Genomic DNA, 25,905 nt, shown 5'->3' with positions numbered 1-25,905 from the left:
GGGGCTGTAGATATAATTATTTTGTAATTGTAATGGTTTTTTTTAACAGTGAGCAATCAGATTATGAATGAACAGTATGAAGTTCATCAACATTGAAATATATGTTATTATCAAAATAATATTTAACTGTTACAAAACGTAGTGCAACTGTAGAAGCTTGCTCTGTTGTCTCACTGAAAGAATAAACTTTTACCACGTTTTTACAGACAATATTGAGAGATAAATAGTAGCAGTTCTCACTGTGTTAATATCTTTGCCTTCAATACATTAAATTAGAAAGCTGACAAAGTCATATTGCTAAATATCTAAAATGTAACTTTTTGCATGGAATAAACCCTCAACTTAACTGATGTGTAGGTGATCTGGTATTTAGTATTGTGTATTGGAATGTATATCAGTGTATTCAAGTCAATACTTCATTCATTTAAACCAATATCTTTCTTGATTCTTGTACAGTATGACAAAAGAGTCTTTGTACCTGAGCTGAAGTTCACTGCTGTGAGGAGTCCAGTTCTGTTTCTCACTCTCTGGTCCAGCCTGTCTGCATCACCTGGACACCTTAAACAAACAGATATATATATGTAAAGTACCATGTGTACAAACAATATGACTGATTCTCTTCTGTTGAACATGTTGGATAGTGTATTGTCCGAGTCAGGGTCCTTTTTATTTTACTGTAACTTTGGAAGTTGTGTTACCAATGCTTACTGTTTATTTGATACCCATTTGGTAATGCAATTAATAAAAACAATAAGGTTTGGGTTCGTTCTTCAGATGACTATGACGTTAACGTGTAAGCTCGATAATGAACTCCAGCTCAATCAACCATATTGTAATATCTAAGTAATCATCTTGAAATATGACATTAATAATTGTAATATACACACATCTTATTGTGAGGTTGATTTCACATACACGACATTAGCTTGTCTACATACTTGAGCATAGCCAATTTAAATTAACCTTAGATGCATACAGTTCTACCTACATAATAAAATATCTCTAAATTACAAGGATGTAACCTTATTTTATCAACCTCAAACAGAAGCCGTTTATTTCAACAGTATTATCCCACTTAACACTTGTCTATTTCGTTTTAACCTTTATATATACAGTCTATGATTTTAACTTGGAGGCTACGATTACAATCGTTAGCACCGATGTAGCTACCACTAGCTTACATGCTAACCCAAGGCTTACCATTCATTACGTAGCTGATTAAAATCATTAACACATAAATAAAGGACTCAAATGTTACTTACCGCATTCATGCACCGTCTGTTTTAAAAAACCGCAGAGCGAGTCACAATAGTCCGATATATAAGCATGAAGAACAACAACCACGGCCGGCTACAAGTTGTGTTTCCTGGATGAGCTGAGCAGGCAGAGTCCCTGTATCTAGCTTCACGGAGCAGCTAGCAGAGAGACAAGAAGCTAACAGCGGCAGGCACTTGACAAAGCCGTCACTCATGTGACCACGCCCTAATTGATGCACAAACTTTAAGACCTAATATAAATAAAAGGGTCGCGTTAGAAAACAATTCACTCACAGATCCATAATCATGAAGGTGGAATCTAACTATATCGATAATAAAATGTATGGAGCCAGGGGTAGAAACAGGTTTTTTCTGCTGTAAAATTGGGCATTTTAACATGGGGGTCTATGGAAATTGCTCCTTTCTGCAGCCATCGCCTATCGGCCAATATATGAACTGCAGTGTGTGGCACTTCCGTATTGGCTTTCCCGGCTCTTCCCAGAGTTTGCCGCTTGCTCGACACGCAGCTCTGCATAACCAAATGCAGCGGTGTGAGCGGAACAAAACACACACTTCAGGTTAGAATATTCACACGTAGCTATTTTAATTACCTCTCAAACTACCTAAACGAGTTATAGATATGTTTAGTTTTACTTTTTGCATAATTTGCAGCACAACCGTGCTCTTGTCGACGCTTCCATGCCGTCCGTTTTTTAAAACAAAATTTCCCATCCACGGGGCCGACCAAAGCGGTCTCATCACAGCTTGTTCGTTCATGTTTGACTATTGTTCACCGTGGTTTGTTGTTGTTTGAAGTCCCATGCGGAAGTCATGAACGTTAGTTGGTGCTCCAGTATAATCGTACGCCTGAAACTCATCCAGTGAGAAACGTTCCGCTGTGCAAAAATAAGTGCGTTTTAAAGTGCGATTAAAAATGCGTTAATTTTTTAACGCTTTAATTTTTGTGTAATTAATTAATCTTAATTAACGCGTTAAAAGTCCCGGCCCTAATTATTAGGCTAGTGTGTGTGTGTATAAAATGTTCAGTTATACTAGATTTCCTCATAGCTTAGGTTTTGTTAGGTTTGTTTAAGAATTATAACCATTATCCCTTTTGAGCTCATCATAACAATGGCCTCTGTGTTTGTGTGTGTATAGGTGAACTCCAAATAGTGGTGCAGGAATGAGTCCTAAAACCAGGAAGTGAGTCAGCATTTCACCACTTCCTGTTCCCTCGTCTCAGAGCCAATGGGATTTCTCTATAGGAATTAGGGAAATATCTGGAAATAAGGTCTGTGGTTGAGACACATTTAAGAGACGGTCACGTTTTGTTCTAGGACATTAAATCATCAGCAGTGACCCCACTGGTGATTTCTGAAGAGTGACGTGTCTGAAAAACGATGGTTGTTACCAAGTGGCTGAATAGGACTACAGAAGTTGTCGAGGCCGTGTACGTCATTACGCCGAACACGTAAAACACTCCTCTAAATTGTGTTTGCCCCTGTTCTGCTTGAAAGCAAGTCCCTGCCTCCTGCAAACTGTTAAAACAAACGCTTCAACTTGTTCCATTTAGAGTCTGTAGCTTTGAATATGGATCTTAAGTTGGCGAGACGTGGAAGCAGCGACCCTGCTGTAGTTCGTTTATAGCATAACGTTACTGCAACTCAATCAACTTAATATTCACTTGTCCACTAAAAAGACAGCATTTCTCAATATTTCACTTCCTTCCATGATCATTTTAGGCTGCGCAGGTTCTATCATATGTCGAAGTCTCTGTCAGAATAAAATCCTCTGTCACTTTTCAATGACAGCCGACTGGTAAAGAGATGTCAGAAATACTTGTATTGTCCATCGCAAAATCCCTGCATATGGTTATTAAAAACAGGTGTTTGTCATCAAAGCAACAAGAAAAAAGCTGCATATCTTGATGTTCAGGTCTCTGAACTCTGAGGTCTGTGAACATGAGAAAGTGGTCTGCTCTTTGTACCATTGCTCTCCTAAGTTAAACTTTTTTCTGTTCAACATGTCAAACAAACGGAAGTATTGGGCTACTTTTTCAATAACAAAATATTGCGCAACACATGTTTGAGGATAATGTCCAGTGAAACCATTATTGTCCTCATGAGTACAGGTTTTCTACAATTCTGTGTGTGTGTATATTGTCCAGATATACCATTGTGGTCCTCATAACTCAGGGACTTGCTTTGTGTATGGGTAATGTCCAGCTAATCCAGAGGGGTTCTCATAAGTCATAATGTGTCAGGAAACGCCCAGTCCCGCCCCCGCCCCCGTCCTCACAGTCCTGTAGAATTTCAGGTCTTCAGATCTCTACACTCTTTTACCAAAACTGAATTCTAAATAGCCAGAAATGTAGCTGATTTTTTGATCAGTTCAAGCACTCTGCTGTCTCTCTACGGCAAAGGGAAAGGTGGGTCCCCATAAGTCAGTGTTTGAACTGGTACGAGGAAAAAGTCCTGACAAACCATACCCGTGTGTGTGTGTGTGTGTGTGTGTGTGTGTGTGTGTGTGTGTGTGTGTGTGGTGTGTGTGTGTGTGTGTGTGTGTGTGTGTGTGTGTGTGTGTGTGTGTGTGTGTGTGTGTGTGTGTGTGTGTGTGTGTGTGTGTGTGTGTGTGTGTGTGTGTGTGTGTGTGTGTAGCAGGGTATCTGGGTCATTGAGTGAGAAGGTTTATATATATAGGATTACTTTAAAACAGTCCCAAATAACATGTTCACTTCAATACAGTTTCAAGATAATACCCGTTTAATTTAATCCCCCTTCAGAGATCAACTTATACACAGCATTTGAAACATAACCACTGTCATTCTTTTCTACTGTATGTTCCCCAACATTTATATAAATCCATCAGACGCTGGGATTTAGAGCACTTTAAATCTTTAGGAACAGTCCACCAACAACTTCTTATGACAGTGGAGGGAGACCAAAATATGTTAAAAAAAATGGTCCTTGTCGGCTGAGTCATCGTGCTCGTCCTCCTCCGACGCGTAAGCCAACAAGGGCATTTGGTACGAAGGGGCAGCTTCTCCCTCAAAAAATGGGTTATTAAAACAAAGTTCCTCAAAAAATGGGATATTAAAACAAAGTTCCTCAAAAAATGGGATATTAAAACAAACTCCACACCGGCTATATCAACCTGTTTCAGCGGAGAGTGTAGTCCCCTGTGCCGTCTTGGCTTGCCGTGTCTTTGTCCCCCCGATCCGCTGACGGCGGCTTCTGGGCTGCCTGCTAGAGAAATGTCTTCTGGATCCTCCTCCTCCGGCCCGCTGATGGCGGCTTCCGGGTCGATGCTGGAGAGATGTCTTCCCGATCCTCCTTCTCCGGTCCGCTGATGGCTGCTTCCGAGTCGACCTCCTCTGCGAGGGTCACGTCCGTCCTGATGTCGTCCCGGTCCTAGCAGGTGGTTTCCACCAGCACACTAGCACCAGCTGTCCCCCTTTCCTCCTAGGCGGACGGCATGAGAGGTCCGCTGGGTCACTCGGTCGGAGCCGGAGAACCTGGGGTTGAGCCACGTGGGCCTGATGACCTTCAGCCAGACGAACTCCGCTGTGTCGGCTTCCTGCTCCTCAGGTCCCCCTTTTGGCGTCACCAACCTGTGTGGAGAAATCTGATACCCCTTAAGCCTACGCTCAGGGCTCCTGGGCCCCCAGCTGTTTGACCCACCACTGCGTAGGCCGCTTGGAGCCGGTTGGTGGGTCTGTGAACAGGTTTTCTAAATTAACTGTAGACCTCTTATCTGCCAGTGCAGCTTCAGAATCTTAATACTTGGACTGTGCCAACAAAACAAACCCCAACATCTTTAGGTGAACTAAATAACATATTTCAATAGCTCTGAATTTCTGACAAGCATCTGTGTTATTCTTAAATGAAATCCTTGAGATCCTATTTAAAATCTAAATATAATATGAACTGCTAATGTTTCTGGTAAAGAAACACACTAATGTATGGATTCAAAAACAACCAAAATCATGATACTGACAAAGTGAATGATTTCCTGGTGATCCTGCTTTACCTGTCAGTGCTTAGATATTATCAAGCTGAAAAAATGAATACAGAATTCCAACAAACTGTCATCAAATGTCTTTCTATTATGAATTTAGATTAAATGTATATCCCCATAATGACCTAAACAATAACGTCTATGGCTTTTACTTCTTTACCAGGCTAGTTACATGATGTTGTCTAAATTTAATTATGTCTCATTACATTACTATGTTTTAGCTTTAACTGTAATATGTTCTTTCTACATTCAAACCTCAGTTACTTTAATACCTGTTGAAATATTACAACATTGTTTCATCATCACAGGTCAACTTATTCAGTATTCCATTCTGGACTTACATCTCTCACAGTAGCCCCTTGGCCACTGATTCTGCATCTGTGTTACCTGTTATAACTCAATCAATATTAGAAACATGTCAACATTCATCAAACAGTAGCTTATCCCCATATATGGAGCAGCTTAATTCTAAAACTGTCAATCAATGGTCAGATTGAAAAATGTAGATTGTGAAGTTTACACTCCCCCTTTTTACACATGAACTCATTGTAACAAATCCTGTATGGGAAGAAAACCTTCAGGTAATAATGGATTATAAGAAAATACCAAACATCATTCACAAATGTACATCCATCATTTCCCACAGAGCCCCAGAATAATGTGTTAGTCCAAAAACATGCTTGATTAGTCATTGTTTTAAATCATGCAGTTGCACTGATCACATGCAGACATACACTCACATTCACTCACACTGTCAGGTTGTAAAGTCTTGGTCAGGTTCACCCCAGAGTCAGTCATTGACAGTGCCTTCTCAAGTTACACTGTCAGTCAGGGTCAAAGGTCAGTTGGTCTCAGCTTTTTGGCCATGTGTCGTGCTCTGCAGAGACTTTGATATTTCAGCATCCAAGTGTCAGAAAACGCAACCCTCTCTCTTTCCTCCATACCCAAATCTCTAAAAACGGGCTGCAACGGATCTGATACAGACTGATCTTGAATTATTTTCTACGTCACAGAAGTGGTGCTCCGCTTATTGGTCAATTCTCCACCTATCAGGGGAATGTGGGGTTGGGCCACGGCCGGCCATTGCGCTGGAGACGCTGTAGTACATATGCCAGGCCTGTAAGTGGCGCTGTAGTCTGCCACAAAAGTAGCGAAGAAGACTTCCCGCGCATGGTTGCCCTTTCTACTCTGCTCTGGCTCTTTTTCTCCCTCCCCGAGGGAAGCGTTTGCTCCCGCTGCTGTAATTCAATGCAATCCCTCCCTCGCTGTAATTTTCTCCGGTAGTCCACCAGTAGATGACAAACACCTTCCTCTCCGGCTCTTCCAAGGAACGAGGTCTGTTAAAGTTGAAATCTTCCGGACAAATTAGAAAAAGTGCCGGTCAAAGGTCTTCTTTGTTATTTATTGAGCTTTAAAACAAATGAATAACGACTCATAATAATAATAATATAAGAATAAAACACGGAGGACGGAGATCTCTTTTTTCCCCCTCTTCTCCCGCTGCAGCCCAGCAGCTGATCTCAAAGCACGCTCCCCTCTCCTGCAGGGGGTGTGGTCAGGTGCAGCTCACAGAATCAGCCCCCTGCAAAAACAGCGCTGGAAGGAGCAAATAGAGTGAAATGAGGCATGGCTAAAATGCAGGATCTGTTTGGTATTTTGAAAGAAAAACTATTTATATACTTTATATAGTATGGCCCTACAATATTGTTCAATATAGCATGATATGTCCCCCTTTAAGGTATTATTAAGGTAGGGTTAATGTGCTCTCAAAGTGCACCAGATTGATGCTTTTAACTTCAATATTTAAAAAAATATATTTTTGGTCCCCCCCCACCAACAACTCCTGGGCTAAGCCCCGGATCTCCTACAATCCTAAATCCGCCTCTGGTCAACTCTAATGTCTAACACTTAATGTGGAGAAAGAGATGTCCTGTATGGGTTGATTGTGCGTTGATCTGTTGGTAATGCCTCGGGGGTTCCGGTGGGCATGTAACAAATGCATAATGCTGCGCTATACTTTGTGCCTCATCCAGTTGCATAGCGACACTTATTGTGTAGTTGTCTTTTATAAGCAGGTAGTCATATCATTAGCTAGAACTAGCTGGATCTGATCGATATGGACATAAACGCGAGTGAAGTCTAATCTGACGGGAGAGAGAGATCAGCTGCTGCTGACGAGTCGAGACTCGACACCATAGACTGTATATATAAATGGACGTAGGGTCCGTGACGTCACCCATAGGAATCTGCAGAGTTGCCGTGAAGCCCTTAGTAGGCGGATCGGCCACTAACGGCTCGACAGTGACGTCAGAGTTCAACTCCCGCCTGTTCCAGCCTGCTCCAAATAAGGGCAAAGGGCGGAGCCGAGGCGGGACCTGCTGCCACCGAGCTGGAAGTTCCAGAGCTAGCTGAAGCTACCAAGCTAAGCTAACATGCTCCCCATCTGCACACCGCCGTCGCATTTTACGTTTCTAAGGTAAGCGGACATAAAACTATTCAGGCCAAACTATAAATAATAATCTAAGTTATTGAGTTTTTAGCATAATACTTCAGAATCTTAAAACCCTAATGTTTGTATGCAATTGTGCTAAATCAACACTGGAATCAAGCAAATATTAATATGTTTGCATGACATTAGTTATTTGTATTTTGATATCACTTAATTATACGTTTAAGTCAAGCTAAGGTACATGTGATGGTAGCTAGTTAGTGCTCTTACCTGAGAGGCCTCCTCCAAACAGCATAATAACCAGACTGTATCATTAAAACTAAGTACCAGTTCTAGATCCTTGACTTTAGACAAACAATTCAAAAGACAACATGTATTTAAAGACCAATCTTATTTGAATGTGCCTCTTAACCTGATATATTAGTTATACAGTAATAGTATTGACAATCTAAAAAAACTGAGCAACTCAACAGTCAACTTTATGTTTCTTATTGTCTAAAGCATTTATTATTTTCATTTTCCCCTCTCATATTCAGTGTGGACGGATGAGACAGCATGTTGTCCAGAGAGCTGCAGAGACTTCAGGGAGAAACCTCCGTGTGATGGACGTCCAGTCTGTTGGTGTGGAGAGGACTGAGGGTCTTTCCTCAGCGAGGAGGACCAGGCATGATAGAGGAGCCCATGCTGGGCACAGCTCATACCAACTGCACAGGCCTAGTCTGTCACGTTATTTGACTAATGGTTTACTTATAATGTAATAGGTTTACACCTTCTGTCCATATGTGCTTTTTTATTTAAAACATTTGATTAACTTTTGGTTCACATTTCAATAAATTGTATTTGTATTTGCACTCCTTTCGTCCATTATTCTTACTGAAAATGTTAGATTACACATTCACATCTGACTGAAGATTGGCCCCATTTATTTGTGATGTTGCAAACTCTGCGTATAAGGCACAAGCAATGTAAAGCTCATAAAGTGAGGCAAATAGAATAATCAGCTGATGGAGTGTCTCATAACATCAGCTTTTAATGTTCCTCTTGGATGCTCTTCTTGACCCTCAGAGAAGGAGAAAATGTCGTGTCTTTCAGGCATGTCCTTTCCTAACAAAAAATGACAGGAAACATAAAACATATTATTGCAGAACAAGTGTGTTATTTATGAAAGCGTTGTGTTGTGTGTTTAGGGGCTGTAGATATAATTATTTTGTAATTGTAATGGTTTTTTTAACAGTGAGCAATCAGATTATGAATGAACAGTATGAAGTTCATCAACATTGAAATATATGTTATTATCAAAATAATATTTAACTGTTACAAAACGTAGTGCAACTGTAGAAGCTTGCTCTGTTGTCTCACTGAAAGAATAACTTTTACCACGTTTTTACAGACAATATTGAGAGATAAATAGTAGCAGTTCTCACTGTGTTAAATATCTTTGCCTCAATACATTAAATTAGAAAGCTGACAAAGTCATATTGCTAAATATCTAAAATGTAACTTTTTGCATGGAATAAACCCTCAACTTAACTGATGTGTAGGTGATCTGGTATTTAGTATTGTGTATTGGAATGTATATCAGTGTATTCAAGTCAATACTTCATTCATTTAAACCAATATCTTTCTTGATTCTTTGTACAGTATGACAAAAGAGTCTTTGTACCTGAGCTGAAGTTCACTGCTGTGAGGAGTCCAGTTCTGTTTCTCACTCTCTGGTCCAGCCTGTCTGCAATCACCTGGACACCTTAAACAAACAGATATATATATGTAAGTACCATGTGTACAACAATATGACTGATTCTCTTCTGTTGAACATGTTGGATAGTGTATTGTTCCGAGTCAGGGTCCTTTTTATTTTACTGTAACTTGGAAGTTGTGTTACCAATGCTTACTGTTTATTTGATACCCATTTGGTAATGCATTAATAAAAACAATAAGGTTTGGGTTCGTTCTTCAGATGACTATGACGTTAACGTGTAGCTCGATAATGAACTCCAGCTCAATCAACCATATTGTAATATCTAAGTAATCATCTTGAAATATGACATTAATAATTGTAATATACAACATCTTATTGTGAGGTTGATTTCACATACCGACATTAGCTTGTCTACATACTTGAGCATAGCCAATTTAAATTAACCTTAGATGCATACAGTTCTACCTACATAATAAAATATCTCTAAATTACAAGGATGTAACCTTATTTTATCAACCTCAAACAGAAGCCGTTTATTCAACAGTATTATCCCACTTAACACTTGTCTATTTCGTTTTAACCTTTATATATACAGTCTATGATTTTAACTTGGAGGCTACGATTACAATCGTTAGCACCGATGTAGCTACCACTAGCTTACATGCTAACCCAAGGCTTACCATTCATTACGTAGCTGATTAAAATCATTAACACATAAATAAAGGACTCAAATGTTACTTACCGCATTCATGCACCGTCTGTTTTAACCGCAGAGCGAGTCACAATAGTCCGATATATAAGCATGAAGAACAAACAACCACGGCCGGCTACAAGTTGTGTTTCCTGGATGAGCTGAGCAGGCAGAGTCCCTGTATCTAGCTTCACGGAGCAGCTAGCAGAGAGACAAGAAGCTAACAGCGGCAGGCACTTGACAAAGCCGTCACTCAATGTGACCACGCCCTAATTGATGCACAAACTTTAAGACCTAATATAAATAAAAGGGTCGCGTTAGAAAACAATTCACTCACAGATCCATAATCATGAAGGTGGAATCTAACTATATCGATAATAAAATGTATGGAGCCAGGGGTAGAAACATGTTTTTTTCTGCTGTAAAATTGGGCATTTTAACATGGGGGTCTATGGAAATTGCTCCTTTCTGCAGCCATCGCCTATCGGCCAATATATGAACTGCAGTGTGTGGCACTTCCGTATTGGCTTCCCGGCTCTTCCCCAGAGTTTGCCGCTTGCTCGACACGCAGCTCTGCATAACCACATGCAGCGGTGAGCGGAACAAAACACACACTTCAGGTTAGAATATCACACGTAGCTATTTTAATTACCTCTCAAACTACCTAAACGAGTTATAGATATGTTTAGTTTTACTTTTTGCATAATTTGCACACAACCGTGCTCTTGTCGACGCTTCCATCCGTCCGTTTTTTTAAAACAAAATTTCCCATCCACGGGGCCGACCAAAGCGGTCTCATCAGCTTGTTCGTTCATGTTTGACTATTGTTCACCGTGGTTTGTTGTTGTTTGAAGTCCCATGCTGAAGTCATGAACGTTAGTTGGTGCTCCAGTATAATCGGTACGCCTGAAACTCATCCAGTGAGAAACGTTCCGCTGTGCAAAAATAAGTGCGTTTAAAGTGCGATTAAAATGCGTTAATTTTTTTAACGCGTTAATTTTTGTGTAATTAATTAATCTTAATTAACGCGTTAAAGTCCCGGCCCTAATTATTAGGCTAGTGTGTGTGTGTATAAAATGTTCAGTTATACTAGATTTCCTCATAGCTTAGGTTTTGTTAGGTTTGTTTAAGAATTATAACCATTATCCCTTTTGAGCTCATCATAACAATGGCCTCTGTGTTTGTGTGTGTATAGGTGAACTCCAAATAGTGGTGCAGGAATGAGTCCTAAAACCAGGAAGTGAGTCAGAATTTCACCACTTCCTGTTCCCTCGTCTCAGAGCCAATGGGATTTATCTATAGGACTTAGGGAAATATCTGGAAATAAGGTCTGTGGTTGAGACACATTTAAGAGACGGATCACGTTTTGTTCTAGGACATTAAATCATCAGCAGTGACCCCACTGGTGATTTCTGAAGAGTTGACGTGTCTGAAAAACGATGGTTGTTACCAAGTGGCTGAATAGGACTACAGAAGTTGTCGAGGCCGTTGTACGTCATTACGCCGAACGTAAAACACTCCTCTAAATGTGTTTGCCCCTGTTCTGCTTGAAAGCAAGTCCCTGCCTCCTACAAACTGTTAAAACAAATGCTTCAACTTGTTCCATTTAGAGTCTGTAGCTTTGAATATGGATCTTAAGTTGGCGAGACGTGGAAGCAGCGACCCTGCTGTAGTTCTTTTATAGCATAACGTTACTGCAACTCAATCAACTTAATATTCACTTGTCCACTAAAAAGACAGCATTTCTCAATATTTCACTTCCTTCATGATCATTTTAGGCTGCGCAGGTTCTATCATATGTCGAAGTCTCTGTCAGAATAAAATCCTCTGTCACTTTTCAATGGCAGCCGACTGGTAAAGAGATTGTCAGAAATACTTGTATTGTCCATCGCAAAATCCCTGCATATGGTTATTAAAAACAGGTGTTTGTCATCAAAGCAACAAGAAAAAAGCTGCATATCTTGATGTTCAGGTCTCTGAACACTGAGGTCTGTGAACATGAGAAAGTGGTCTGCTCTTTGTACCATTGCTCTCCTAAGTTAAATACTTTTTTCTGTTCAACATTTAAAATAAATGGAAGTATTGGGCTACTTTTTCAGTAACAAAATATTGCGCAACACATGTTTGAGGATAATGTCCAGTGAAACCATTATTGTCCTCATGAGTACAGGTTTTCTACAATTCTGTGTGTGTGTATATTGTCCAGATATACCATTGTGGTCCTCATAACTCAGGGACTTGCTTTGTGTATGGGTGTGTATGGGTAATGTCCAGCTAATCCAGAGGGGTTCTCATAAGTCATAATTGTGTCAGGAAACGCCCACTCCCGCCCAGTTCCGCCCCCGTCCTCACAGTCCTGTAGAATTTCAGGTCTTCAGATCTCTACACTCTTTTACCAAAACTGAATTCTAAATAGCCAGAAATGTAGCTGGATTTTTTATGATCAGTTCAAACACTCTGCTGTCTCTCTACGGCAAAGGGAAAGGTGGGTCCCCATAAGTCAGTGTTTGAACTGGTACGAGGAAAAAGTCCTGACAAACCACCCGTGTGTGTGTGTGTGTGTGTGTGTGTGTGTGTGTGTGTGTGTGTGTGTGTGTGTGTGTGTGTGTGTGTGTGTGTGTGTGTGTGTGTGTGTGTGTGTGTGTGTGTGTGTGTGTGTGTGTGTGTGTGTGTGTGTGTGTGTGTGTGTGTGTGTGTGTGTGTGTGTGTGTGTGTATGTGTGTGTAGCAGGGTATCTGGGTCATTGAGTGAGAAGGTTTATATATATAGGATTACTTTAAAACAGTCCCAAATAATACATGTTCACTTCAATACAGTTTCAAGATAATACCCGTTTAATTTAATCCCCCTTCAGAGATCAACTTATACACAGCATTTGAAACATAACCACTGTCATTCTTTTCTACTGTATGTTCCCCAACATTTATATAAATCCATCAGACGCTGGGATTTAGAGCACTTTAAATCTTTAGGAACAGTCCACCAACAACTTCTTATGACAGTGGAGGGAGACCAAAATATGTTAAAAAAAAATGGTCCTTGTCGGCTGAGTCATCGTGCTCGTCCTCCTCCGACGCGTAAGCCAACAAGGGCATTTGGTACGAAGGGGCAGCTTCTCCCTCAAAAAAATGGGTTATTAAAACAAAGTTCCTCAAAAAATGGGATATTAAAACAAAGTTCCTCAAAAAATGGGATATTAAAACAAACTCCACACCGGCTATATCAACCTGTTTCAGCGGAGAGTGTAGTCCCCTGTGCCGTCTTGGCTTGCCGTGTCTTTGTCCCCCCGATCCGCTGACGGCGGCTTCTGGGCTGCCTGCTAGAGAAATGTCTTCTGGATCCTCCTCCTCCGGCCCGCTGATGGCGGCTTCCGGGTCGATGCTGGAGAGATGTCTTCCCGATCCTCCTTCTCCGGTCCGCTGATGGCTGCTTCCGAGTCGACCTCCTCTGCGAGGGTCACGTCCGTCCTGATGTCGTCCCCGGTCCTAGCAGGTGGTTTCCACCCGCACACTAGCACCAGCTGTCCCCCTTTCCTCCTAGGCGGACGGCATGAGAGGTCCGCTGGGTCACTCGGTCGGAGCCGGAGAGCCTGGGGTTGAGCCACTTTGGCCTGATGACCTTCAGCCAGACGAACTCCGCTGTGTCGGCTTCCTGCTCCTCAGGTCCCCCTTTTGGCGTTAGCAACCTGTGTGGAGAAATCTGATACCTATCCCTTAAGCCTACGCTCAGGGCTCCTGGGCCCTCAGCTGTTTGACCCACCACTGCGTAGGCCGCTTGGAGCCTGTTGGTGGGTCTGTGAACAGGTTTTCTAAATTAACTGTAGACCTCTTATCTGCCAGTGCAGCTTCAGAATCTTAATACTTGGACTGTGCCAACAAAACAAAACCCCAACATCTTTAGGTGAACTAAATAACATATTTCAATAGCTCTGAATTTCTGACAAGCATCTGTGTTATTCTTAAATGAAATCCTTGAGATCCTATTTAAAATCTAAATATAATATGAACTGCTAATGTTTCTGGTAAAGAAACACACTAATGCTATGGATTCAAAAACAACCAAAATCATGATACTGACAAAGTGAATGATTTCCTGGTGATCCTGCTTTTACCTGTCAGTGCTTAGATATTATCAAGCTGAAAAAATGAATACAGAATTCCAACAAACTGTCATCAAATGTCTTTCTATTATGAATTTAGATTAAATGTATATCCCCATAATGACCTAAACAATAACGTCTATGGCTTTTACTTCTTTACCAGGCTAGTTACATGATGTTGTCTAAATTTAATTATGTCTCATTACATTACTATGTTTTAGCTTTAACTGTAATATGTTCTTTCTACATTTCAAACCTCAGTTACTTTAATACCTGTTGAAATATTACAACATTGTTTCATCATCACAGGTCAACTTATTCAGTATTCCATTCTGGACTTACATCTCTCACAGTAGCCCCTTGGCCACTGATTCTGCATCTGTGTTACCTGTTATAACTCAATCAATATTAGAAACATGTCAACATTCATCAAACAGTAGCTTATCCCCATATATGGAGCAGCTTAATTCTAAAACTGTCAATCAATGGTCAGATTGAAAAATGTAGATTGTGAAGTTTACACTCCCCCTTTTTACACATGAACTCATTTGTAACAAAATCCTGTATGGGAAGAAAACCTTCAGGTAATAATGGATTATAAGAAAATACCAAACATCATTCACAAATGTACATCCATCATTTCCCACAGAGCCCCAGAATAATGTGTTAGTCCAAAAACATGCTTGATTAGTCATTGTTTTAAATCATGCAGTTGCACTGATCACATGCAGACATACACTCACATTCACACTCACACTGTCAGGTTGTAAAGTCTTGGTCAGGTTCACCCCAGAGTCAGTCATTGACAGTGCCTTCTCAAGTTACACTGTCAGTCAGGGTCAAAGGTCAGTTGGTCTCAGTCTTTTTGGCCATGTGTCGTGCTCTGCAGAGACTTTGATATTTCAGCATAGGCCAGTATCCTTTGTCTACAAAAATCAGTCATATATGGAGCGCCATGGGCGGTGGTGGCGAAGTCGATAGGGACTTGGCTTGGCAACTGGAAGGTCACCAGTTCAAGTCCCTGCAAGACCAAGTGCTACCGAGGTGTCCCTGAGCAAGGCACCGTTCCCCACACTGCTCCCCGGGCGCCGTTCAAAATGGCAGCACACTGCTCCTAACACTAGGATGGGTCAAATGCAGAGAAACAATTTCCCCACGAGGGATTAATAAAAGTCCATCTTAATCATTTATTAATTCATGATTACAACTATAATTTTCAAGATATCTCTAACTTTTCTTTGGACAGCTGTTTCCCACATTCCCTGAAATGTGTTGACCAAAAATGTCCCTTCCTTATAGTACTACTAATGAAGCTTAGCGCAAGTTCAGACAGGAAGACCTAACACTCCGTATTGCTCGTCATGGCAATACTTGCTCCCTGCATCTAAATGACAGGGAGCGCCTTTCCTCAGCTAAACCTATCACACCCCTCCATTTACAAGCCTAATCATCGCACCTGTTAACCCCTCTATATATGCTCTCCCTTTTCCTATCAGCTGTCTTCCAGGTGTCAACGCGCAAAGCTGGTAGTTTACACTCCTCTTACACCTTAAAAACACTGGATACAACAAACAAAACAAACGCTCAAACATGTCTAATTCAGACTCTTCAGAGGACTTACCTTTTTCGAAGGATCTCGATCCCATCTCCGATACCCTTTCAGAGGAAGCATCCAGCTCTGTAAATCATCGTCGCTCCAGCTCTCGCCTGAGCGCCCGCAGTGGCTCTCGCTCAGCAGAAACAGAATTCCTCGTCACCCGCCTCCAGAAGCAGGGCATCACTCCAGCCCCAGATCTCCTGCTTTCTCAGCTCCGTGAACTGGCGGACCAAGCCTCCGGCGCGGTCTCCCAACCCAGGCCAGCAGCCCCAGCCAGCCCCTCCGGAAGAGGGCGAGGGCGCGCTCGCGGCCGCGGGGGCAAAAGGCTTAAAAAAGCGAGTCCTCCAGGAGCTCGCCCGGCCAAATCCCCCACTCTTCAGGTTCACTCCAGCGGGGCTCAGCAGCCCAGCACCGCTCAGCCCGGGAGCTCCGGCACTCAGCCCCCGTTCGACAGTAGACTAGCCAATACTCTGCAATCTTTGGCAAGTTCCATGCTATTAATAGACGCTCGCCTCCAGTCCATGGAGAAAAGTCAGGCCGGAGCTTCAACCTCTCTGGCGGCCCCGCCGGGTCAGGATTTTACAACCGGCACGATAGCTCCTTCTTACACTCTGACTTCCGCCCTCCCGGTTCATCTCCCAGGTAGGCCCTATATCCCCCAAGCCGCTAACATCTCCTCACGGCTCCGGGCAAAAATCCTTGATGGGAAAGACATCAATTTGGTCAGCCTCATCCTGCCTTCCCCGGAGTGCGACAAAGCCATCGCCACGGGAGGAAGCATTACTGCGGTATTTAAATCCGCAGACCCCCGGCTCCTCAAAGACCTTTCTATAGGACAATTTCTGGTAGCGTTTAGCATTTTCCGCGATGTTCTCTGCACAGTTTACCCTGGAAGGAGAGTGGAGTTAAACGCCTATTTGGCCATGATCGGAGATCTGCACATAAAATATGGGAAAATAGTTTTCTACCAATACCATAAAAGCTTCTCCAGCAAAGCAGCGCTACACTTAGCTCACAGCAACATCCGCTTGGACTGGTCCGTGCTGGATACCGAGCTGCTCGTTATGGCTACCGGCGGGCAACAAGTAGTTTCATGCATTAGCTGCGGAGCGCAGGGCCACACCTCTCCGCTCTGCCCTTCAGTACCTCTCTCCGGGTCTAGTTTTGTCCCCACGCAGTATCCTGGGAACATTAAAACAAACCGTCAGGTGATTAAGCAAAGGGACACAGGGACACAGGGATTTGCAGTGCTTTTAATGAGAACGTGTGTTCTTACCAGTATTGTACTTTTCTCCACATTTGCAGTACTTGCAGGGAGGCCCACCCGAGGTCAGTTTGCCCCAGGCGCCGGCTCCTTTTCCCGCGCCAGAATCAACGTGGTGGAAAAACCTTTTAAAACATCACCCCTCGACTCCCATTAACACCACACAATTAGCAGCTGCACTTTCAACTCACCCAAATCCCGTGTTCGTTGACTATCTGTTGTCAGGGCTCTCTCAAGGGTTCAGGGTAGGGGTTCTCTCTCCCCCCTCAGTGACTCTAGTGGCAAAAAACATGCAGTCAGCCGCCAAAGAACCCACTATAGTCTCTCAGCTCATAAAAAAAGAGCTCAACAAAGGATATTTAATCGGTCCTTTCCATTCCTCTCCGTTCCCAGTGTTCCGGACAAGCCCAATAGGGGTCGCTACACGCAAATACTCCGAGAAGAAAAGGCTCATTTTCGATCTGTCCGCTCCTCGCGCTGGGCCGTTCTGCAGCATCAATAGCCTTATTCCCCCCGAGTATTTTTCACTTCACTACGCTTCAGTCGATAACGCCATCAAGCTTATCAAATTGGCAGGGCAAGGAGCGTGGCTCTCCAAAGCGGATATCACTGACGCATTCAAAATAATTCCCATTCACCCATCTCAGTGGCACATGTTCGGTATCAGGTGGGAATCCAAATTCTACTTCGCTGTCCGCCTAACCTTCGGGTGCAGAAGTAGCCCCTGTATCTTTAATTCTTTTTCCGAAGCCCTCTGCTGGATCCTCCTGAACATCGTCAGAATCCCCTCCGTTCTTCACTTATTGGACGATTTCCTCCTCATAGATCCCCCTCGGGACAACTCAGGCGACTCTCTAGCAAAACTCCAAACATGCTTTCAGGAGTTAGGTGTTCCCCTCTCAGAAGAGAAAATGCTAGGTCCCAACACACGCCTGGATTTTTTAGGCATTACACTCGACTCCGTAGACATGGAAGCGTCTCTTCCCACAGACACTCAGGGCAGGGCATTCGCGACATCTCAAAAGCCTTCTGCAAACAACAAGTTATCAACAAGCAGCAGCTGCTCTCCCTGCTCGGGCACCTCAATTTCGCCATGCGTATCATCCCTCAGGGGCGCTCTTTCATCTCCCGACTCCTGGATACAGCGTCGGCTGCAGAAAACCTCCACGACCACGTCTTTCTAGATGAAGGCTGCCGCTCAGACCTACGATTTTGGTCCCTCCTGCTCGCACACTGGAATGGCGTCACCTTCTTCTACGACGACCTCGTGTACTCCTCCGACTCCATGAGATTCTTCACGGACGCTGCCCCATCCGTGGGTTTTGGGGTTTTTTTTCAGGGAGAGTGGTTCGCAGGCTCGTGGCCTCCGACATTTCCCAGCCATGCCTCTTCCTCCGCTCTGCATGAGATCTTTCCGATTGCTGTTGCCTGCCACGTGTGGGGGCACCTCTGGCCCCGGAAGCGGATCTCAGTACTCTGCGACAACCAATCAGTGGTCGGGATTATTAACAAAGCACGCTCCCCGTGCTGTGACATCATGCCGTTCATGAGAAGCATCACGTGGTCTTCCATCACCCACAATTTCCTCATCTCCGCACGTCACGTTCCCGGCCACCTTAACTCAGTGGCTGATTCCCTTTCTCGCTTCCAATTCCAGAAGTTCCGGAACCTCTGCCCAGGAGCCAGCGCTCAACCCGTCAAGATTCCTCCCCTGCACCTCCTCTCTCTCTCCTAGATAGCAGCCCCCTAGAAAGGCACCTCGAATCAGCCAGATTCTTTATGAGGAAAGGCTTAGCCACTTCCACCCTTAAAACATATGATTTCGCTTGGAGAACGTTTGCGATGTTTTGCTTTTCCGTAGGCATCACTCTTAAACCTGTTCTCATCTCCACCGTGTGTGCCTTCATGTGCTACTGCGCCACTGATCGCCACCTTAAACCTCAATACATCCGGGGCCTCTTAGCGGGGATTCAGTTTAACGTTCGCTGTTCCGATCCCGGCTTTCCCAGCCTGTTCACAAACCAGTCAGTCAAACTCATCCTCAAAGGTCTCATTAAAACTTTTCCCCCCGTTTCAGACCGGAGACGCCCTATTACACTCTCCACTTTACACCTCATGCTCTCCAAGCTTAGAAGTGGGGTATTCTCCCCTTATATCGATGCTCTACTCGACGCTCTATTTCTCCTAGCTTTTTATGCCTTTCTTAGACCAGGCGAATTTACCACCGCTTCCCTCACTTTCGATTCCAATAGAGACGTCAGCTTTTCTGACTTATCCTTTCACGCTAGCCATTTTAGTTTATATCTTAAACACTCCAAATGCGGCGGCGCCTGCTCCGTCATCGCCGCCCGCATCGATTCCCAGTTCTGCCCTTATAAGGCCATGATCAAGTTCCTACGGCTTAGACCTACCTCTAATCCTCTCTCGCCATTATTCCTTATCTCAGGGAATTTTCCTTTAACACAACGACAGTTCAATGTCTACTTAAAACAGGTCCTTATTAAATCCGGGTTATCACCCCTTCTATACACGGGGCACTCCTTCAGAATAGGCGCAGCTACTTCCGCTGCCAATCAAGGCGTCTCGTCCTCATCCCTGCAACAACTCGGACGGTGGTCCTCCTCCGCTTTCTCATCCTACATTCGCCCTGACCTCAATGCCGTGCTGGCTATCCAAAGGTCTCTCCAACCTTAAACAAATTGGTACGTATGCATATAACTGGTGGTGGTTCTTAGTATGTCAGCACGTATGTCGCCTCACGGCTCATGTGTAATTTTGCATATCTAAACCTGTATGTCCAGGCTGTAAAACCTTCGGGTCTGTATAACGTGTCCCTGCTAAAGCAGGTTGCCCCGCAAACGGAAATGTTCGGGAAGCCTCGCACGTTCCGGGCGCCCCGGGGTGCTGGTCGGGTCGCTCGGTGCGTCCGGGTAGTCCCCGCTCACCCGGGATGCCCCGTACGTCCGGGACGCCCTGTACGGCCAGGATGCCCCTCCGGGATGCCCCGTACGTCCGGGACGCCCTGTATGTCCAGGATGCCCTGTATGTCCAGGATACCCTGTACGGCCAGGATGCCCCGTATGTCCGGGTTGCCCTGTACGTCCAGGATGCCCCGTACGTCCGGGAAGCCCCGTATGTCCGGGTCGTGAAACCTCCGGTCCGTATAATGTTTCCCTGCTAAAGTCAGGTTACCCCGCACATTCGGGAAGCCTCGCACGTTCCGGGCACCCGGGGCACTGGTCGGGTCGCTCGGTGCGTCCGGGTAGTCCCCGCTCACCCGGGATGCCCCGTACGTCCGGGACGCCCTGTACGTCCAGGAAGCCCCATCCGGGATGCCCCGTACGTCCGGGATGCCCCGTACGGCCGGGAAGCCCTGTACGTCCAGGAAGGATGCCCGGGAGGCATCAGTCGCTTAAATCCTCACACGTATTAACCTCTCCTTTCCATCCATAGATTTCCGCTGCATCCCACAAGGTAAGATTATTCACATTCAGTACTTCATACTTCATTCTTTTGGGGGTTCATCGGAAACGGTTCTTCCCTTCCCGATTGATATCCTACTAAAACCTGGGCCTAATCGCCAAACAACATTCATTCATTTGTGATGAACTGTCATCATTATGTTTTATTGATATAATATGACCGATAATAAATATGTATTCCATACATCATGTCTCTCCTGATTGAAATGAAGCTTAGCGCAAGTTCAGACAGGAAGACCTAACACTCCATATTGCTCGTCATGGCAATACTTGCTCCCTGCATCTAAATGACAGGGAGCGCCTTTCCTCAGCTAAACCTATCACACCCCTCCATTTACAAGCCTAATCATCGCACCTGTTAACCCCTCTATATATGCTCTCCCTTTTCCTATCAGCTGTCTTCCAGGTGTCAACGTGCAACCCTCCTCCACCCCTTCGCCTCCTGCTTTCAACTCAGGGCCAAGCTTATCCTCCTCCCTTCCAACCGGACCTAACCACTTATCACCACCACCAGTGTCTAGACCCAGGGGGGTTCATCGGAAACGGTTCTTCCCTTCCCGATTGATATCCTACTAAAACCTGGGCCTAATCGCCAAACAACATTCATTCATTTGTGATGAACTGTCATCATTATGTTTTATTGATATAATGTGACCGATAATAAATATGTATTCCATACATCATGTCTCTCCTGATTGAACTGCAGTTTATTAACACCTAATCTATATTAAAATGTCTAATAGATCTATTTCAGAAACTTGTGCATATAATTATTATCTTGAGTCAAAACATTATTAGGATCTGTAAAGCTCTGCTATGTATTTCATAACTCATTATATTAATTTATCTTCAATTCTGGTCCACTTAAAGAACAATGTTAACCTCTTTAACAGTGAGTGGAACCTTGGGTGTACGAACATGTAACAATCACTCCTTCCTTTATTAAGGATTTAAAAACAGAAGTCATTTCCTATGTCCATCTGAAAGCCCTCCTATGGTAATAACTATGGCACAATCGTGAAATCAATACTTTATAGATTGGAATTATATTTGTCTTGGCACCAGCTCTCCCTCTAACCTTATCCATACAAATACAGATTTGTCCTATAGAGTGGTTCCTAAAATTATCCTTTTAATGGTGATCAATATTGTAACAAATGAGATCAGTACTTTATTCACAGGTGAATAAAAATGTCTTGAAGAATAATTTGTTAACATGATGAAAAGATTGAAGCATATGGTTCTACTCTGTCATGTCTCCCCCATTATCCCTCAGTGTGTTTTAGGATGATTCTCATTTTACTTTAATGGTTTTGCTCTTTACTGCTATTTTTTATTCAACAATTGATTGATTAATGGGTAATACAACTTTTTATCTTTCTCTAAGTCAATTCAAGTTCTTTACATTTGGTTCTTTAAAATACATTAGTAGATACCTTGTGGAGTATTCACAATAACTAATCCTCCCTAGGGTATAAAATCCGTTCATCTTTAAGCAGATACTATTTCCTTATTTATCTTTTGTTCATGATAACAATGGTATAACAACCACACGTTTTACCCATAGCTAGTTTCTATGTCAAGATTATTATGTGTGACATAATAATCAGATGTCTTGTTTGCTAAACAAGAATAATAAACTTTAATCTTTTCAGTATTCCAGACCATCATTTAAACAAGCAGCCTCTTATCTAAACACTAAGCATTAAGGTTTCTACACCACCCCCTGGGAAACTCTTGCACAATTATGCTGTAAAATCATTGCATCATTCCTTCAGAGTCTGAACAATCTGAGACAAGCATGTCTCAAGATCGTGTCATAATGAGCACAGTCAGTGATGCAGCTGTAGTCAGTGGCAGGGTCCCCAAAAATTCTAGGACCGGCCCTGGTCAGTGGGCTTCAAGGAAACTCTCCCTGGCATTGGGATGAGGGAAGGAATCACTTGGCAGACACACTGTGTCCTCTGTACAGCAGAAATCCCCCCAAAACCGCAGTACCTCTTCACACCACTGTTACCTTGACAACGAGGCACAAGCAAAATGTCAATACCTCCTCAGAGATGCGTTCTTTGCACACTTCTTCTGTTTGCAGTGAGCAACTCTTCACCAACACACTGATTCAGAGAACCCAAAAGGTGGTGCAGAACTATCCAATGCTGCTGTAATCACAGCCATTCAGCTACTGAGAAAAACTCAATTTAAATCTCTCTCCCAACGGCTTACAAAATATATGTTTTATTGTGAAGGCATCTCTGGTGAACAGCGGCCTGTGGCTTTTATTTTGAAAGGCCGTTCCGGAAACACGGAAAGTTACGATAACAATCGTTCTAATGCATTAAATAAAGTCATCAAAGAGACAGGGAGGGGAAAAGGCGTTTGGAAGTAAGCAATGAACTGAAAATGCCACCAATTGTTGGAGTAGAGTGGTTTTTACAACCCACTTCGGCTCCACGTGTTCGTTTGGGGAGCATCTTGTAAAATCATAAAGGAAGGAATTCAAAGCACCAGATACAGGGTTAAACAATAATCTGTTTTAATGGTAAAACACAACACAATACACCATACAGAGCACTCTGCAACAGTAATCCGGGCTCAATTCCTACCACCGTGTGATATACGTACCACGACAGCCATTCAGGAAGAGAGCACAGAGCATAAGAATGTTACAGTATTTATACACATAAGCGGGGAGGAGTTTGGCCGGTTTTACTTCTGGGCGAACCCTAGGCAATGAGTCAGCAGTTTGTTGATTCCATCTCCTTCCAGTGTGTGTGTGTCTACCCTTAGGCAGTCCAACTGTCATGCTTTGGAGTAATTTCAGACAGAGGACTCTTTAACAGAACGCACACACATTTCCCCTAAAACATTTTTAACACACACATCTGTTTAAACCAATTATTCCAAAATGTGGTGGCAATTTAGTACTTATAACATGAAAAAACAGATAGAAATCAACAAAACACAAACACATAGTTTGAGCAGTAATTATACCTAGCTACTACAATAAACACACACATCCTCCATATGCATGTTTGACGCACACACCTCTTATCCTCCAGCTCACCACACCAATGTCATATGTTTTTCTTTATGAAAGCCATACTTGTTGGTGTTTCACAGTCCTCATCCCATGACCTCCTCAGGACCAGCTAACCAACAAAGCTTAACTGTTCCCATACCCTTAGGCCATCTCTGAACTTTCCTTCCACCCCGAAGTCAGCTCAGCCAGAATCAGAAGGACCATTGTCTCTCTAATTGTGTGTGACCCAATCGTCTCCTGCTCTTTAGGAGTCTTGAAATGAACGCACATACATTTCTCTCATTAACTAACACTGAACGGGTAATCTTTTCACTCAAAACAGAAATCACAAGTAATTCTGCATTTTACCTACTTACAGATAGCCAAAAAACCACCCTTTTGATTACACATAAAAGTGGAAGAAAAAGACTATTGCGCTAATCTACTTTTAAGAAAAAGGAAACATTGTTTCAGGAATCTATAAAAAACCTCTATATTTAAGAGGAAAAATGTACTTTGTTCCTTCAACTATTAACACACAGGAATGTATAAAAACACACATGTATTAGTGATAACATGATGCAACACACCTCTTTCACTTCAAACTTTCAAGTTACTTCAATTTTCCCTCAATTCCTCAATACAATCCTCTGTTTTAACGTGATGGCGGACATTGAAAACCGAAGCAGGCATAAGCACCCCTGTCATATTAACATGAATAGATTCCTTCTGACTGACAAGCGTTCAAAAACCCTTCTGCTTATCACTTACTACTTTTTGTTTTATTCATAACCTAAAAATACAATTGTGGTGAATAGCTTGCGTTTTCCTACTTTAAACAACCATCAAATGAGAGTCACTTTGTATGATAAATACTACTCCCAAATAACATTTATAATATATATATATTTCTTACAGTGAGTTCGTTATTTCATGTCTAACAAATTCTCCTCTGTCTATAGCCGCGTTCACACCGCAGGACTTTCCCTGGTACTTTAGTTCTTTAGTTCCGTTAGTACCAATAATGTCGCGTTCACACCGCCGGGACTACTCAGTGCCGGGAACTCTTTTGGAACTCTTTTGGTACTTTTTAGTCCCTGCTAGAGAGGTGGTACGAACCTGGTGACAAAAGAGTGCCAATTTCTATTCTATTTCTATTGGCTGGGCGAATTGCAAACCACGCCCCGTTAGACTCTGAATTTGTTTTGTTAGGCAGCCATTTTTTCCCTCGCTACAAAACCACATCCACACCTGAGCGAGTAGGCTATGTTGTTTGTACTTGAAAGCAGTTATGACCACACGTACAGCACCGGAGCGGTGGAATGATGAGGAAGTGTCGGCGCTTCTGTCAATTTACTCAGATGCAGGGATGCAGCAGCTTCTACAAAAAGCAGTTCCCAACTCTAAATGTTTTTAGCGATGTTCGCAAAAGCTATTTGAAATGACCATCGACTCGGGCACGCTGCTGTGGGAGCTCGCTGAAATGGCGGATTCAGTCGGCTGTGAAGTGAGCAACGACGACAATAAACTACAATAAACTACTTGTACTGGGGTTTTTAATATGCACATTACTGGTCTCAGATGTACTTTTATTTGCTCAGTAAATCGAGGTAGCCATGAGCAGGCTGAACTGGCTAACACTGTTAGCCGGCCCTGAGCTGGCTAATAACATAACATCTAACTAGCTATTCTCGGCCGCCATGAAAACGTTTTGTCTTGTGAATAAGTGGGCAGTGTTTTCTGTAATGTGCTTCACTAACTCTACATTTGTTTGTTTCAGGCGAGGCGGGACAACTCGCTGGATTGGAAACGAGTGGACTTTCCTTTCCCGATCGCAACAGCAGCCGTTGCTCGTCTCCCTTTCCATCAACCAAACGCAAAAGTACGTTCACACACACTGTAGCTTCACAATCACGTTTACTTCCTTCATGGTACAATTATGAATTATGAAACACCGTGGATAACGTGTTTGCCTAGGCAGGCGTTTACACTTTTCGCGCCCATTTTACGCTCACAAAATTGTAAACATCCGGGCTAGGTCACATGACTTCCGGTAAGAAAACGTAACGTGTGTGTCTCTCTCGTGTGTGTGTGTGTGTGTGTGTGTGTGTGTGTGTGTGTGTGTGTGTGTGTGTGGTGTGTGTGTGTGTGTGTGTGTGTGTGTGTGTGTGTGTGTGTGTGTGTGTGTGTGTGTGTGTGTGTGTGTGTGTGTGTTTGTGTGTGTGTGTGTGTGTGTGTGTGTGTGTGTGTGTGTGTGTTTGTCTTTGTGTGTGTATGTGAGTGTGTGTCTGTGCCTAACCCTATCAGTCGGAATAGCCCTAACAGCCTGACC

The sequence above is a fragment of the Pseudochaenichthys georgianus genome, chromosome 4 (assembly GCF_902827115.2).
Source record: "Pseudochaenichthys georgianus chromosome 4, fPseGeo1.2, whole genome shotgun sequence".
Lineage (NCBI taxonomy): Eukaryota > Metazoa > Chordata > Actinopteri > Perciformes > Channichthyidae > Pseudochaenichthys > Pseudochaenichthys georgianus.
The sequence above is the reverse complement of the archived record's forward strand: the minus strand, read 5'-3'. Positions refer to the sequence as shown.